A 13,533-nucleotide genomic window follows, 5' to 3' on the forward strand; every position below is an offset into this window, starting at 1 on the left:
GTGGTGTCTTTAAGGCAAGCCGGCAGCAATGGAACAAGATCTTTAATGGCCGTGTCTCTATATTGTGCCAAACCCTCTGTCGCCCATCCAAGACCGCTCATAATTGGGCGTTGTGTATCCTAGGAAGAAAATATATTGTAGGTATAGTGGGAAAAGGTTTGACCAAAAAATGCACCTCTTCCTCAGTGAGAAGGCCCTGAGAGGACCAAAACTGAATTAGGGTTTGAAGTTCAGAGACAGTCTGTGCAGTGGGATTACCCTTTAACTTTCTATAGCACCCAGGTGTGTTAAGATGTAAGTCAGCCATTTTTAGATAGTCAGGGGTATCAAGTTTAAGGATATTACCCCCTTTATCAGCTTCCTTGATCACGATACGGTTATCATTGGCTAGTTGAGTGAGTGCAGTCTGTTCCAACTTTGTCAGGTTGGATCTGGATCTGAGATGCCCCTTCTTCAAATCGTCAATGCAATGATGAATCTCATTGGTGGTGGCCTTATAAAAGGTGCCTGACATTCTCTTTAGATGTAAGAGGCACACATTTTGACCTGTTCTTATGCTCCAGAAGCAGGTGTATACCAAGCTCCCGCTGTAAAGATGCTAAAGATGATGTGTGGGACAGTGTCAGTTGAGTATTTTCAATATCTGCAATTGTAAATGTACTTCCAGGTGCCTGTCTCTCTGCAGGGCTGTAAGTAATAGTGTGATTATGAAAATGTTTTTTGAGCTTGAGCTTCCTGACAAATTTATAAAGATCAATCTGGAATTCTATTAAGTCTGAATGAATACTTGGAGAAAACGAAAAACCTTTGTTCAAAAGCGATATTTCAGATGCAGTGAGTTACAGACTAAGTTTTGAGAATTGGTTTATTCTTCAAACCCTTGGTTCTGGACCTGGTTTGGCTTGCATCTGTACTTGTGTCGTTGTCTCTTCCTAGCCCCTCTTCCTCTTCTTCCTCGGAAGATGAAGTGGTTGTTTGAATATTCTGTCCTAAAGGGATTTGGAACCTAACTTGTTTGGGAAGTGCAGAATTGTAATTTGGTAAATTACCTTTCTTAAAACGTTTGATCTCTGCTAGAAAGCCCCTTCTACGATGGGTCAAACCTGAAGCAGCACTACCCTCACCTGTCTCACTTGCAACCAGATTGTCTTCCTCTGATTCAACCTCCGAAGGGACAGGAGTGATCGTGGGTCTTTAAATACCACCAGATATATTATCATGGTCATATTTAGTCTGGAAAGTATAGACCCTATCATTGTTATAGTCACGTTCGTCCCTAAAGAATTTATGAAATTTACGTAATTTGATATCATCTTGGTACTCTTTCAACATGGCATACATTGTGCCGAAAAAATGTCTTTACTGGCAGGTGGATTACTCGTGTCCTGAATTTCCTGTTTAATCACCTCAATCTGGGTGGTGGCCCGCTGATGCTCTCGCTCAGCATGTTCAATTACTAGTTTGAGAATTTTCTCTGTTCTTGGGGTTAGATTTTCCTCCCATTGTTGGGCAAGGTCTAAAAGCAAAATTCAGAGACCTCTAGGGACAATATTGTGTTAAAGATAATTTACAAGTGAGGCCTTCTTCCAATATTTGTTAAATAACGCGTTTCGAAGTGAGAAATTAAGAAATGGATTGGCTAAGGTTTCTGTTTTAATATTCCTATTGACAAATGCATTGCTTGTGCTGCCTCTCGGGGGGGGGGGGGCGGGAGAGGGGGTGCAGTGGGGGGGGGGAATAGTGCTGCTCTGTCCTCGTCCTTGTTAAGAAAATACTAAGCCATTATGATTAATTGAATGCTAAATGCTTAACCAAAGCAGCTCCAACAATTGCTCATTATTAGACTGACTAGTTATTTAAAGTCCCTTATAATGGTCTTACCCGTATTTGGTGGGCAGGGCAGATTGGGGCAGGCTGAAGGTACCCTTGTCGGCGCAGCGCGTGTGTGGAACAGTGAAGTTGGAAGAACAGCTCATCTACCCTTGCAGATCTGTGGACAAAAGGCATTTAGACCTAATGTCAAAATATGGTAATTTAAAATCGCATTGAAGAGTTAAAATATTTGTGGTATTTTTTAGCTTAATAGCTTTATAAAGCTTGAGTCCAACGTAGTGGTTGAAAAAATGTGTTGGCGTTTTGTCTTTGAAAAATCTTTTTATACTTTCAAAGTGCTATAACTAAACCAAAAAAATGTTTTGTAATCACATACAGTGTGAACACATGATTGCATCCAGAATGGAAATGGCTAAAATCTTTTTTGACTTGATATCTTAGAACATACATGCACCTATTTAAATAATTGAAACAATCTTGAATTAATGTCATATGTAGCAGCTTGGACCCTAATGTTATGTTTTCAGTTTAATGTCCCTATCCACAGCTGCTCACCAGGGACTTCTCCCTTTTTTCATATGAACACCTAGAGACAAAGGCCAGGGAAGTTTTGGGACCCTCACTCACTTCCTGCCTTTGCAGACACACTGGAGCCTGCGCGGGCTTCAGGACTGAAGCTTGCCAAAGGCAAACTACACAAAGGACTCAAACTTGATGCAACCAACAGTGTAGAAGCCCAGGAGACACTAACAAGAATGACTGAAAATTAATATGGGCACCCTTGTGTGCTGCACTGCAGCTGAGGTATCAGCCTGCAGATACATGTCACTAGTTAGTAAAAAAAAAGAAACCACTGCCACCATCCTTTCAAGTGACTTAGTGTAACAAAATGTAACCTGAGGAATGGGTTAAAGGAATTACCATGTAACTCCCAGCACTCCACATAGGGTGGTGTGTGCTGGACCCATAAAGTAAAGATAAGGAAGAAGTTCACCCAAGAAAATATAGATAAACATTAGGAGAAGTCCAAAGGACCTCTCAGTGGCACTGCACATAAGGTGCTATGTGTCGCAATGCAAAAGCAGATGCGTATGGAGTTTACCAGATACCATAGAACAGTAAGGAATATAGAAAATCATAGTCAGGAAAACACATGAGGTAGTGAGAGAAGTCCCACTTAGGAGTAGAAATTAAAAAGCCCCGAGTCCAGCAAAAGAGCTGGGGGTCTGTAAGGTCAAAGGGAATTGGCACAGAAATGATAATTCTCTCCAACACTCCCCCTCTAGGGACAAGGATGACAATCGGAGAACGTGGTACAACACCACTCACCCAACACCTTACACATCGCCCTACTATGTAGATCCCCGCATCTGACCCAACACTTTCATATACCTCTGCAAATATGAAGATTCAACACCTAATCATAGTATACTCGGGTATTACTGCACGTTCTGGAAAGCTGGCAAAACTAAAAATCCTAAGACAAGGTGGGTCGAGAGGCATGACGAATACTATGGAGCCTCTAACAAGGACTGACGTTATTCAAGGGCAGGACAATCCCTATAATAAGGAAACTGAAGATGGATTCAGCGTATTCTACTGCAGAAGTCGGGAGACTTTGTCAGCTACCTGGGAGGTTCAAACTGGGCAAAGGAAGTAGCAGAGGAGCCAGCAGGAGGCCGACTCCTACTTGGACCGTCAAAGGAGTGTCAATCCCGTAACTTGTTATGAGGTGGACCACCGGTTCCAAACGGGTGCTGTTCCCAAGTGGGTGGCGAGGAGGCAAGACATCGCCAATGTCGAAGCAGCAGATGCCGAAGCGGTGCGGCTCTAGCTGCTGCAGAAAGCCAGGTGGAGTAGAAGGGGACTGAAGAGGCTGGCAAGAAGAACCTCGAACCCTGGAAGAGCCGGTGACTCATCCCGTTTTGATAGCAGGTAACAGGAAATGCAGGATACCCGGCGGGATGGAGAGCCAAGCATAGCCTCTGGGATATAATCCCTCGTCCCAATGTGAACAAATATCACTGGCCACCAGAGGAGGGCCTTGGACCCGCACACATGCCTACAGAGAGTTGCAGCGAGTCTCCCTTGTGCTGGTGGTCAACTAAAGCCACTGACCAACAAGGAGGGTTGAGTATCTAAGAACCGAAACATAATGCAAGTCATCTTCTATGCAGCAGTACCTGGAAGGGAAGCAACCCAGGTCTGTCCAATCCACGTAGTAAAGAGATACGGGTCTGGGACCTGCACCCACAAGGGAAGACCAATATAAGATATCTTCCTCTGAGCAGTATCTGGCAGGGGAGTGAACCAGGGCTGCCAGAAGAAACCAGTAGAGGGCTGAACTGTGAAGCAAAGTGTATAAGAAGCCTGGGGAAGGGAGTCATTTCCCCTAGTGTTGTCAACTGTGAGGAAAGCCTGAGAGAAGCCAGGGCAAGGAAGAAACTCCCCCTGATGTTGTGAACTGTGAGAGCAAAGCCAAAGAAGGCCAGGAGAAGGGAGTCATTCTGCTTGCAGTTGAACCCGCAAAAAGGATAACTAGTGATCAAGGGGAAGGGAGTCATTCCCCCAGGGACAACAAAATAGTGAACATTCTAACACACAGTTTTAGAGGATCTGCAATCCTTTTGTTAGTTTGTGAAGTACTAAAACAAGGGGAAGGGAGCAATTCCCCTGGTAAGGAACTTACAACCAGAACTGTACCACCCAGTCCAGGTGAAGGGAGTCCTTCTCCTGGACCAAGAACTTTGGTGCAACTTATTTGTTTAGTTATAAGTGTGAGGGATATAGTTAGGGACATATTAATGCATTACAGTGTACTTAAGTTACTGAGACATCCTGATAGCCCCATGTACACTTCCTTTGAGGCAGAGAAACCCCTCGTAGATATATCTTTCTCGGTATATACATATATATATATATCTCTGAGGCTTGTGGAATCTGCTTAGATCACATGCTGTGCATAGGCCGACATCTAGTGGAAGCTGCGGAGTATTACAGTTTGTTTTTCGAAACTGGAAAATGGGCGTCGACACAGGGCGTGCCAGTAATACTATCCCTAGTGTGACGTCCACTGTACCCAAGATCCCTCACGCGTCTAGGATCCTCAGATTGTTTTTTTCCGCCATACTGGTCGGAAGCATTTTGCGGAGTCCCCTGCCCTTAGCCATACTTTTGCTAAAATTTAAAAGATTAATCTATTCACATCCTTCCCCACCCCAACGTCTAACTTCGACACTCGACGCCGACTGGAGAAGAAATCGACCGTCGGCTGCTGCACAACGGATTTGGGCCTCGGAAGGCCGCTGGCCTCGGCCCAAGCCTTGGAAGGCCTCTGGCCTCGGCCCTGCAAGTAGGGAGAGTGGGGGGTTGTACATACTCTACACTCTTGGTATATAGGTACACCTTATACATTTCCTACACTTAACTGCCCGCTGCCTCAAGGTGCGTATGGAGGGTACCCCTTTTCAATTCTGCCCCATGTGCAATCGCAAATACCCTTGGGTCGACAGGCACGCCACGAGCAAACTGCTTGCCGAGGGACCACCCCGAAGCGAACTGCAGAGCGTGTAGTAGGTTTAAACCTAAGACACTTAAGGACCGTTCGAAGCGTTGGGCCCACCACGCCAGGCAGGCGGCCATGGCAGCGGAGGGTGCCTTCAGCGATGGCAGCGACGCCGTACTTTCGGACAGCGAGGGCATTACGGCGTCGAAAGACAGCTGAGCGCAGGTCCCCGACCTCGGAAGGTCGTCTGGCAGGGCGGCTATGGGGAAGACCCCCGGCGACACAAGCGCTTCACATACTACACACATTAAACACACTAAGTCCAACCGAGACTCGACGACGTCGAGTTCTCAGAAAGAGGCACAAACAGAACGGTCCGATTCAGTGTCCTCTGGGCGCTCTCGATCAAGATTGCCGCATGACTCCAGGCAATCATCCACTCTTGCCAAGAGTGCCTCGCTCCCTAGGCTAACAGAAGTTCGATCGTCGGAAGACGAAGACGACTTCCACCCCCAGGCCGCGCTCCAGCAGTCGGAGCCCGCAGTTAAAGCCAGCGAGGCCCCACGCTCGAAGGACAGGGACACCACTCCCGATCCTCGACACCAGGTGTCGAAAAACGCTGGAGCCACTAAGGGACAGGGAAAACATTTTTCAACGCACTGGGAGGGGGGAAAACAGCAGAAGAAACTACCTGTGCATTCTTCCACACCTGTGAAACACTCCACTCCCCCTAAACAGACAGACAAAAGCTGGTCTACTGATAGGTCTACAACCAGCAAAGCTACTCAAGATAAATCCCATAGACTTGGTGAGAGAGTCATTCCCAGTTCCAAAAAATGGTCCAATGAAGACATAGATGGGGTCATGTCAAGAATGTCTTCTTTGGCTGATTTTTATGATAAAAATCCAGAACATTTCCTCTCGTATGATCCACAAGGGGCCACACCCTCAGGCTCTACTGATCCTATCCCCCCTGAGTAAAAAGCCCCGGTTTGAAACTCTGATGAGGTCAGAACCCTTCGAGGTACAACCTTACGCAAGACCATACTCACGGTATCAAGGAGAGGCTTCCTCTGGTGAGGACCAAGAATTTGGTATGATAGAAGAGCAAACCGGGACGGGCTACTATGGGGATGATGAGGACCAGGAAGAAGAAGAGGATGACCCGGAAACATACAGAGTAGATTCCCCGGTAGAGAACGAAGCCCCGGTTACCGACTCCCCGGTCGATAACCAACCCCTCCTAAATGAGGTTCTCGCTCGCGTAGCAGAACATTTACACATTGACACCCGCGGTGTCCATGAGGAAAGGGACTTCGCAGAAGAGTTGGTGGGAGAAAGTAGGCCTGTTGCCCAGACCATCCCTATCCTTAAGTCCATTCAGCGGAGAATAGATCCGTCCCTGGTGAACCCGAACCTCACCAGAGCAGTCAATCCCAGGGTTGAAAAACTTTTCAGGGCAGCCCAGTCTGACCCTCTCTATATAAGAGGACATCTGAAGCCAGACTCCCTAGTTGTCACCAACACTCGTAAGAGGGCTGGAACACCCTTGTCATCGTCAGAAGCTCCTCCCGACAAGGAGAGCAAAAAACTATACGGTTTCGGCAGGAAAGTAGCCTCAACGTCCGCCTATCAAGCAAGGATTGCTAACTCCACCACCCTGTTGGCCAGCTACAACTGCCATCAGTGGGAAGAAGTCGCAGCACTCATAGCCTCTGCTCCTGAACCTTTAAAGGGCCAGTTAGCTCGGATTTCCGCAGAGGGTAGAGCCGTGTCTGGTTGCATTTTGAAAGCAACCTTCGACGCCGCAGACAACGCAGGCAGATTGATAGCAGAGGGCACTGTTATCAAAAGACATGCGTGGTTACGGCAGTCTGCTTTTAAGGCAGAAACCCAGGCATCGTTGTTGGACGAACCGGTGGAAACCGATCTGTTTGGTAAGGCGGTCGAAGAAACACTGAAAAATGCCAAGGACGAATACGAGACACTCAAGTCCCTTGGCCAGTTAACCAATAAACCCCCTAAGCAGAGAGGGAATAGTAATTTTCGTCGCCCACGCGGCCAAAATTCCCAGAGAGGATGTAACTATTCCCAGGGGCAGGGTACACAGTGGAACAACCAACAGTCTACCCAGGGTTACGGCAGGGGTAATAGGAGAGGTCGTGGTAAAGGCAGAGGCAGCCCCAGCAAGGGAGGCGGCACGCCTCCACCAAAGCAGTGACACTCAGTTCAGGGTCCCTTCTCACGCAACCCCAGTAGGGGGACGCATTTCCAACTTCACCCAGGCTTGGGAAGGGATCACATCAGACAGGTGGGTGCTGTCAACAGTATCCACAGGATATTGTATAGAGCTACTGCAGTGTCCCCGGAACCATCCTCCACGACAAAGAGTACACTCCTTAGAACATCAGAAGATTCTCCTCGAGGAGATCGCCATTCTGCTACAAAAGGACGCGATAGAACTCGTCCCGGGACACCAGGTAAACAAGGGTATTTATTCAACTTATTTCCTTGTGCCAAAAAAAGACTTGACAATGCGCCCAGTATTGGATTTACGGCCTGCCAACAAGTATGTCAAGCCCCAAAAATTTCGTATGACCACGCTACAAGAGGTAATCCCCCTCCTAAAAAAGGGGGATTACATGGCAACCTTGGATATGAAAGATGCTTATTTTCATATTTCCGCTTCGTCGAATGGTCCTTAAGTGTCTTAGGTTTAAACCTACTAAACGCTCTGCAGTTCGCTTCGGGGTGTCCCTCGGCAAGCAGAGATTGCACTTGGCGTGCCTGTCGACCCAAGGGTATTTGCGATTGCACTTGGGGTAGAATTGAAAAGGGGTACCCTCCCTACGCACCTTGAGGCAGCGGGCAGTTAAGTGTAGGAAATGTATAAGCCAGGAATTTGCAGGACAAACATTCAAAGGACTATCGACCTCCTCCACGAGTTAGGCTTCTCAATCAATGAGAAGAAGTCAAGCCTGGTGTCAAGCACCTCAAAACAATTCCTAGGAGCAATCCTGGATACCCAAGAGGGGTTGACCTTTCCTTCAGAAGAAAGAATTCGGAATATACTACTGCAAATTCCGCATTATCAGCCCGGTCAACAAATAACGGTACGCAAAGCAATGCGTTTACTGGGCATGATGGCGTCATGTATTTACCTGGTTCCCCACGCGCGCCTGCGCATGCGTCCCATGCAGGAATGGTTGGCGAAACAGTGGCCTCAGGCAAGTGGTCAGTGGGACGATCTAGTGGTCGTTTCGCCAACACTGGTACAAAGCCTTCACTGGTGGACAAGAGAGAATCTCGCACACGGGAAACCCTTTTACGATACCCAAGCACAGGCAGTAGTCACTACAGATGCATGTCTGACGGGGTGGGGAGCTCACCATCTCCACCACACAGCTCATGGTCTCTGGTCTCACTCAGTGGGCAAGAACCACATCAACCTGCTAGAGCTTCTGGCAGTATTCAGAGCGCTTCAGGCGTTCGAGCCCCACCTACTAAACCTGTCAGTGCAAATCCGGACGGACAGCACAACAGCCATGTTCTACCTGAACAAGCAAGGAGGGACTTGCTCGCCAAATCTGTCCAAGCTTGCCCAGAAAATCTGAGACGGAACATCTTCCTGTCATCACAACATGTTCCAGGGGAGCTCAATTCCCTAGCGGATGCTCTGAGCAGAGACTCCCTCCCAGAGGAACACGAATAGGTTCTACACAGAGAGGTCGTAGAAGATATCTTCTCTCAGTGGGGTTTCCCCACTATACACTTATTCGCCACAAGCGAAAACAGACAATGCCCAGGATTTGCATCCAGGTTCCCCCAACCAGACTCCCTGGGGAACGCCCTGTGGATGAACTGGTCAGGGATGTTTGCGTACGCTTTTCCACCAACTCCTCATCAGGAAAGTGGTGAACCAGATGAACAGGGAATCGATGACGCTCGTCCTAGTTGCTCCCATGTGGGCAAGACAACCGTGGTTCCCACACCTACGCAGGATGGCGGTGTGCGAGCCCATCAAACTTCCAGCCTGGTACAACCTACTGTCCCAGCACCAAGGTCAAACAGTGCACCAGCAACCCAACTCAATGAACCTGGCAGCATGGCTCCTGAGATCATAGAGTTTGGACATCTCAATTTGCCACAGAGGTGTATGGACATCCTAAAGGAATCTAGGAAACCAAACACAAGGCACCGTTACTTTGACAAGTCGAAGAGGTTCGTTATCTGGTGCCAGAGTAGACAAATCAACCCGGTTGATTGCACTCCTTCCACTATTGTTACATACATGCTCCACCTGCTAGATGCAGGATTGGTTTTTAACTCGCTGAAAGTACACCTGGCAGCCCTGTCGGCTTACACCACTTCCCATAGCAAGTTTTCATGGTGGAAAGTACCAGTAGTTAAAGCCTTCATGGAAGGAGTAAAGAGACTTCACCCTCCTATTTCAAACCCACCACCAGGGTGGGACCTTAATGTGGTGCTAGCCAAGCTCATGGGGCCCCGCTTTCGAACCCATGCATAAAAGCAGTCTCAAACACCTGACTTATAAAACAGCCTTCTTAGTAGCTATTACTTCTATAAGAAGGGTCAGTGAAATTCAGGCTCTGTCAGTGCAAGATCCCTTCCTTACTGTCCATAAAGACAAACTGGTTTTACGCACACACCCTAGGTTCTCACCTAAATTTATATCAAAATTCCATGTAAACCAGTCCATTGAGCTTCGGGCTTTCTTCCAGGACCCGCAAAGCTCGGCTGAGGTGAAACTACACACCCTAGATGTGCGTAGGGCGGTCCTCTACTATGTAAATAAAACCAGACTGCTAAGAAAAACAGATCAACTGTTTGTCTCCGTAGCTACAGGCAGAGAGGGGGATCGCGTCTCTAAAGGTACCATCTCAAAGTGGATTATTAACTGTATGCAGCTGTGTTACTCACTCTCTGAAAGAACTCTGCCTTTCACGCCAAGAGCCCACTCTACTAGAGGCATTGGGGCCACTCTGGCTTTCATTGCAAATGTACCCCTTGACACCATTTGCAAAGCAGCTACTTGGAGCTCTATTCACACTTTTACTCAGCATTACTGCATTGACACCCATTCCAAGGCAGATACACTAGTGGGACAAGCGGTTCTAAGACACTTATATGCTCATGACCCTTCTCACACCCCACCTCCTTCTTCAGGTACTGCTTGCTAATCTATGCACAGCATGTGATCTAAGCAGATTCCACAAGCCTCAGAAGGGATACATTACTCACCGTAATCGTATTTCTGATACTTGTATCTGCTTAGATTCACATGCGACCCACCCTTCCACCCCTCTGAGAGAAGGCGCATGATTGCTTGGAGTCTTACCTTTCTGTCTATCTGCTTGGATTATCTGTACTCGCGCTACTCCTCATGCTACCTCATGTCAGAAAAAATACAATCTGAGGATCCTAGACGCGTGTGGGATCTTGGGTACAGTGGACGTCACACTAGGGATAGTATTACTGGCATGCCCTGTGTCGACGCCCATTTTCGAGTTTCGAAAAACAAACTGTAATACTCTGCAGCTTCCACTAGATGTCGGCCTATGCACAGCATGTGAATCTAAGCAGATACAAGCATCAGAAATACGATTACGGTGAGTAATGTATCCCATATCTTTATACTAAATAAGTCTATAGCAGTCACTATGCCACCTGTGTCAGTCTCCTCCTTCTGCACCCTTCCAGTTCCCTCTGTGTATTTGTCATGACCTCGACGTTGTTTACGTGTGAATGCGTCTTCTGTCTCTCCTTTGCTTGCCAGTGAACCACGTTTGGGGGGCTTTTCGGGGGGGGTGGAATAGTAATATTGAATGTGATGGTTAAGTGGTTAAACTCTCATGAGAACGACCTGTCCAGTGTCCTAGACATTTTTGCTGCACCCATTCCACTGTGATCACTATAACAAATCTGAATGTTCTGAATGATAACTCTTCTAAGGTGACTACTGATGAGGGCTGTCAATCCTTAGAACATGCAACCACCACTGAACATGGCACATCTGGTGATACGGTAGGGATTAAACCTACTGTTAGTAAACGTTCCTTGGGAAAGCAGTCTCAGAAATCAAAACATCGAAAACCTCCTCAAAGAAAGAATTGTGGTGCAAGGACATTTCTGAGGAGATTAAGATTCCAGTTGGCCTCAGATCAGGAGGGATAATAAGGAGAATTATTCCGTCTCTGGCCCTAATATGGTCAGTGTAAAGAAATCTAGTAAAATAAAGTCTAAAAAATAGTACAGTAGAGGGAAGTAGTGCTACCTTGGCCCTGAATTCAGAGCGTGGTGCCATCCTTTCATTACTGAATAAACCTGCTGTTATTTCGAATCAGGATATTTCTATATTTGAGGATGATGGGGCTCTGGTAACAGCGGGGATCAATCAATAAAATGCTGGAAGAAGGATTAGATATGGCAGCAATTCTGGCAAATCTACTGTTTTTCACAAAACGGTATCACCAATGAGGAACACAGCTCCCTTATGGGGCACATGGATGTGCAAAATAGTGTAATCTCTTCACAATCTGCCTATGAATTGGGCATGTATAGGCCAGCTTCACAGGATGGTGTTTTTGCTGTTCTGTGTTTGGAATTTGTTTTGAGTGACAGTGAGTTATTGGTTATTGAACCAAGCAAATGTCCTAGACCTCTTTATTAATATTACTTCTCTGAGAAACATTTATTCAAGTGACATTGCTGAGGTCCTGAAAATAATGGGCTATGACATTGCCAAGTAGGAACCTCCTAGCACTAATCTGGGTCTGAACAAAGTTCCTTGTAAATCTAGTGATAATACGCAGCAGCGTGGCTCTGTCCATTCTCAAATAGTTTATAAGGAAAAACCCTTTTCTGCTAGTCACCTGGCTGAGTAGGAGTGGGATTGGCTGACTGGATATCTAGCTTCAGGGTATACCAAGGATGGTGTGCACTAAGAGGACTAGGAATTACAAATGGATGGGGCCTCCTGGAACACACAGGGTTTTAGTTCCCTCTCATTGCCTGGGAATTATATAGCTTGGTTTAAAATAAATCATATTATAAATGTCCAAGAGGTGTGATTGCAGGAGGCCCCCTTACTGGATGGTTAGGTCACTTCTAAAACCTGCAGTTCAAGGTTCCCTGTGAAGGCCTTCGGGGGGGCTGGTTACCACCATCTCTAACTTTCTTAAATTGAACTTTAGTCATCTCTACTGTAGCCATTCCGGTATTCTTCCATTTTCCTATTTCCCTAATGCAGAGTCTTTGTCTAAAGATTTATTAGTTCTCATTCTTTACTGGAACCATAAGGAGATTCACCATCCAAACCTTATTGACACAGTGGATGAACTTTTTTATGAATGGCTCATAATGGAGAGGAAAATCGGCATCATGATACATGGTGATTTCAGTTGTTGTAGATATGATACAATATAATTATTTATAACACACTTAATACCCAGAGGTTTCTAAGCCCAGACCCAGGGATCGAACCTGTGTTGCTCCATGTCATCTTGCTTTCAAGGCGAGCACGTTTCCCCTGAGCTATCCTCCCGAGAGTTTCCTGGAGAGCAAGTACCGCTACCTCCACAATCGATTATATTTGTACCTCTCAGACTGTTTATGATAAATACACAGACTGGTGTGATACTCGTGAGGGTGTTATGAATTATCGCTTATTTAATGTATTATTCTCACATTCAAATCCATTTCATGACCCTGAACTGTATATCATGAAGTTCTCTTGTCGTAAGTGGAGGTATACATTTTGAAGGTTTTGGTTTATTCTTTTACCAACCATGGAGTTTGAGTGTTCATGACGGGGACTGGAGATGTCTCAGAGATGCTGCAGACTATGTAAAAATAATGATCAACTTGAGACGTTGGGACCTCTTCTGACAGTCTCTCCAACGCTATAAGATATAAACATTTTTATACTTTTTTAATGAAGCAGAGACTATATGATCAAAGAGCAATTTGGGTAGAGATTTTAAATGGCACACACGTTTTGTTGTCAGTAGCTGTTGTAAGATGTGTTGAGGAAATATTTTTGTATTATTTGAATCTTTGTGTTTTAGGGATTCTACTGTGGGTATTGATCAGAATAGGTTTGTATGTACATCAGTTTGAATTATGTATGTGTTTATTACTGGATATGTCGTATAATTCTGTTTGTTGTGTAAGGC

At 46.2% G+C, this 13,533-nt stretch overlaps 1 protein-coding gene across 4 annotated transcripts in view; it reads left to right on the plus strand.

The window, feature by feature from the left end:
• The window catches only part of MED6 (mediator complex subunit 6), a 292,739-nt gene that overhangs the window by 206,123 nt on the left and 73,083 nt on the right, over positions 1-13,533 (plus strand). The gene's annotated exons all lie outside the window — the stretch shown is intronic.

This window comes from Ambystoma mexicanum, chromosome 14 (assembly GCF_040938575.1).
Source record: "Ambystoma mexicanum isolate Mex_15411 chromosome 14, UKY_AmexF1_1, whole genome shotgun sequence".
Classification (NCBI taxonomy): Eukaryota; Metazoa; Chordata; class Amphibia; order Caudata; family Ambystomatidae; genus Ambystoma; species Ambystoma mexicanum.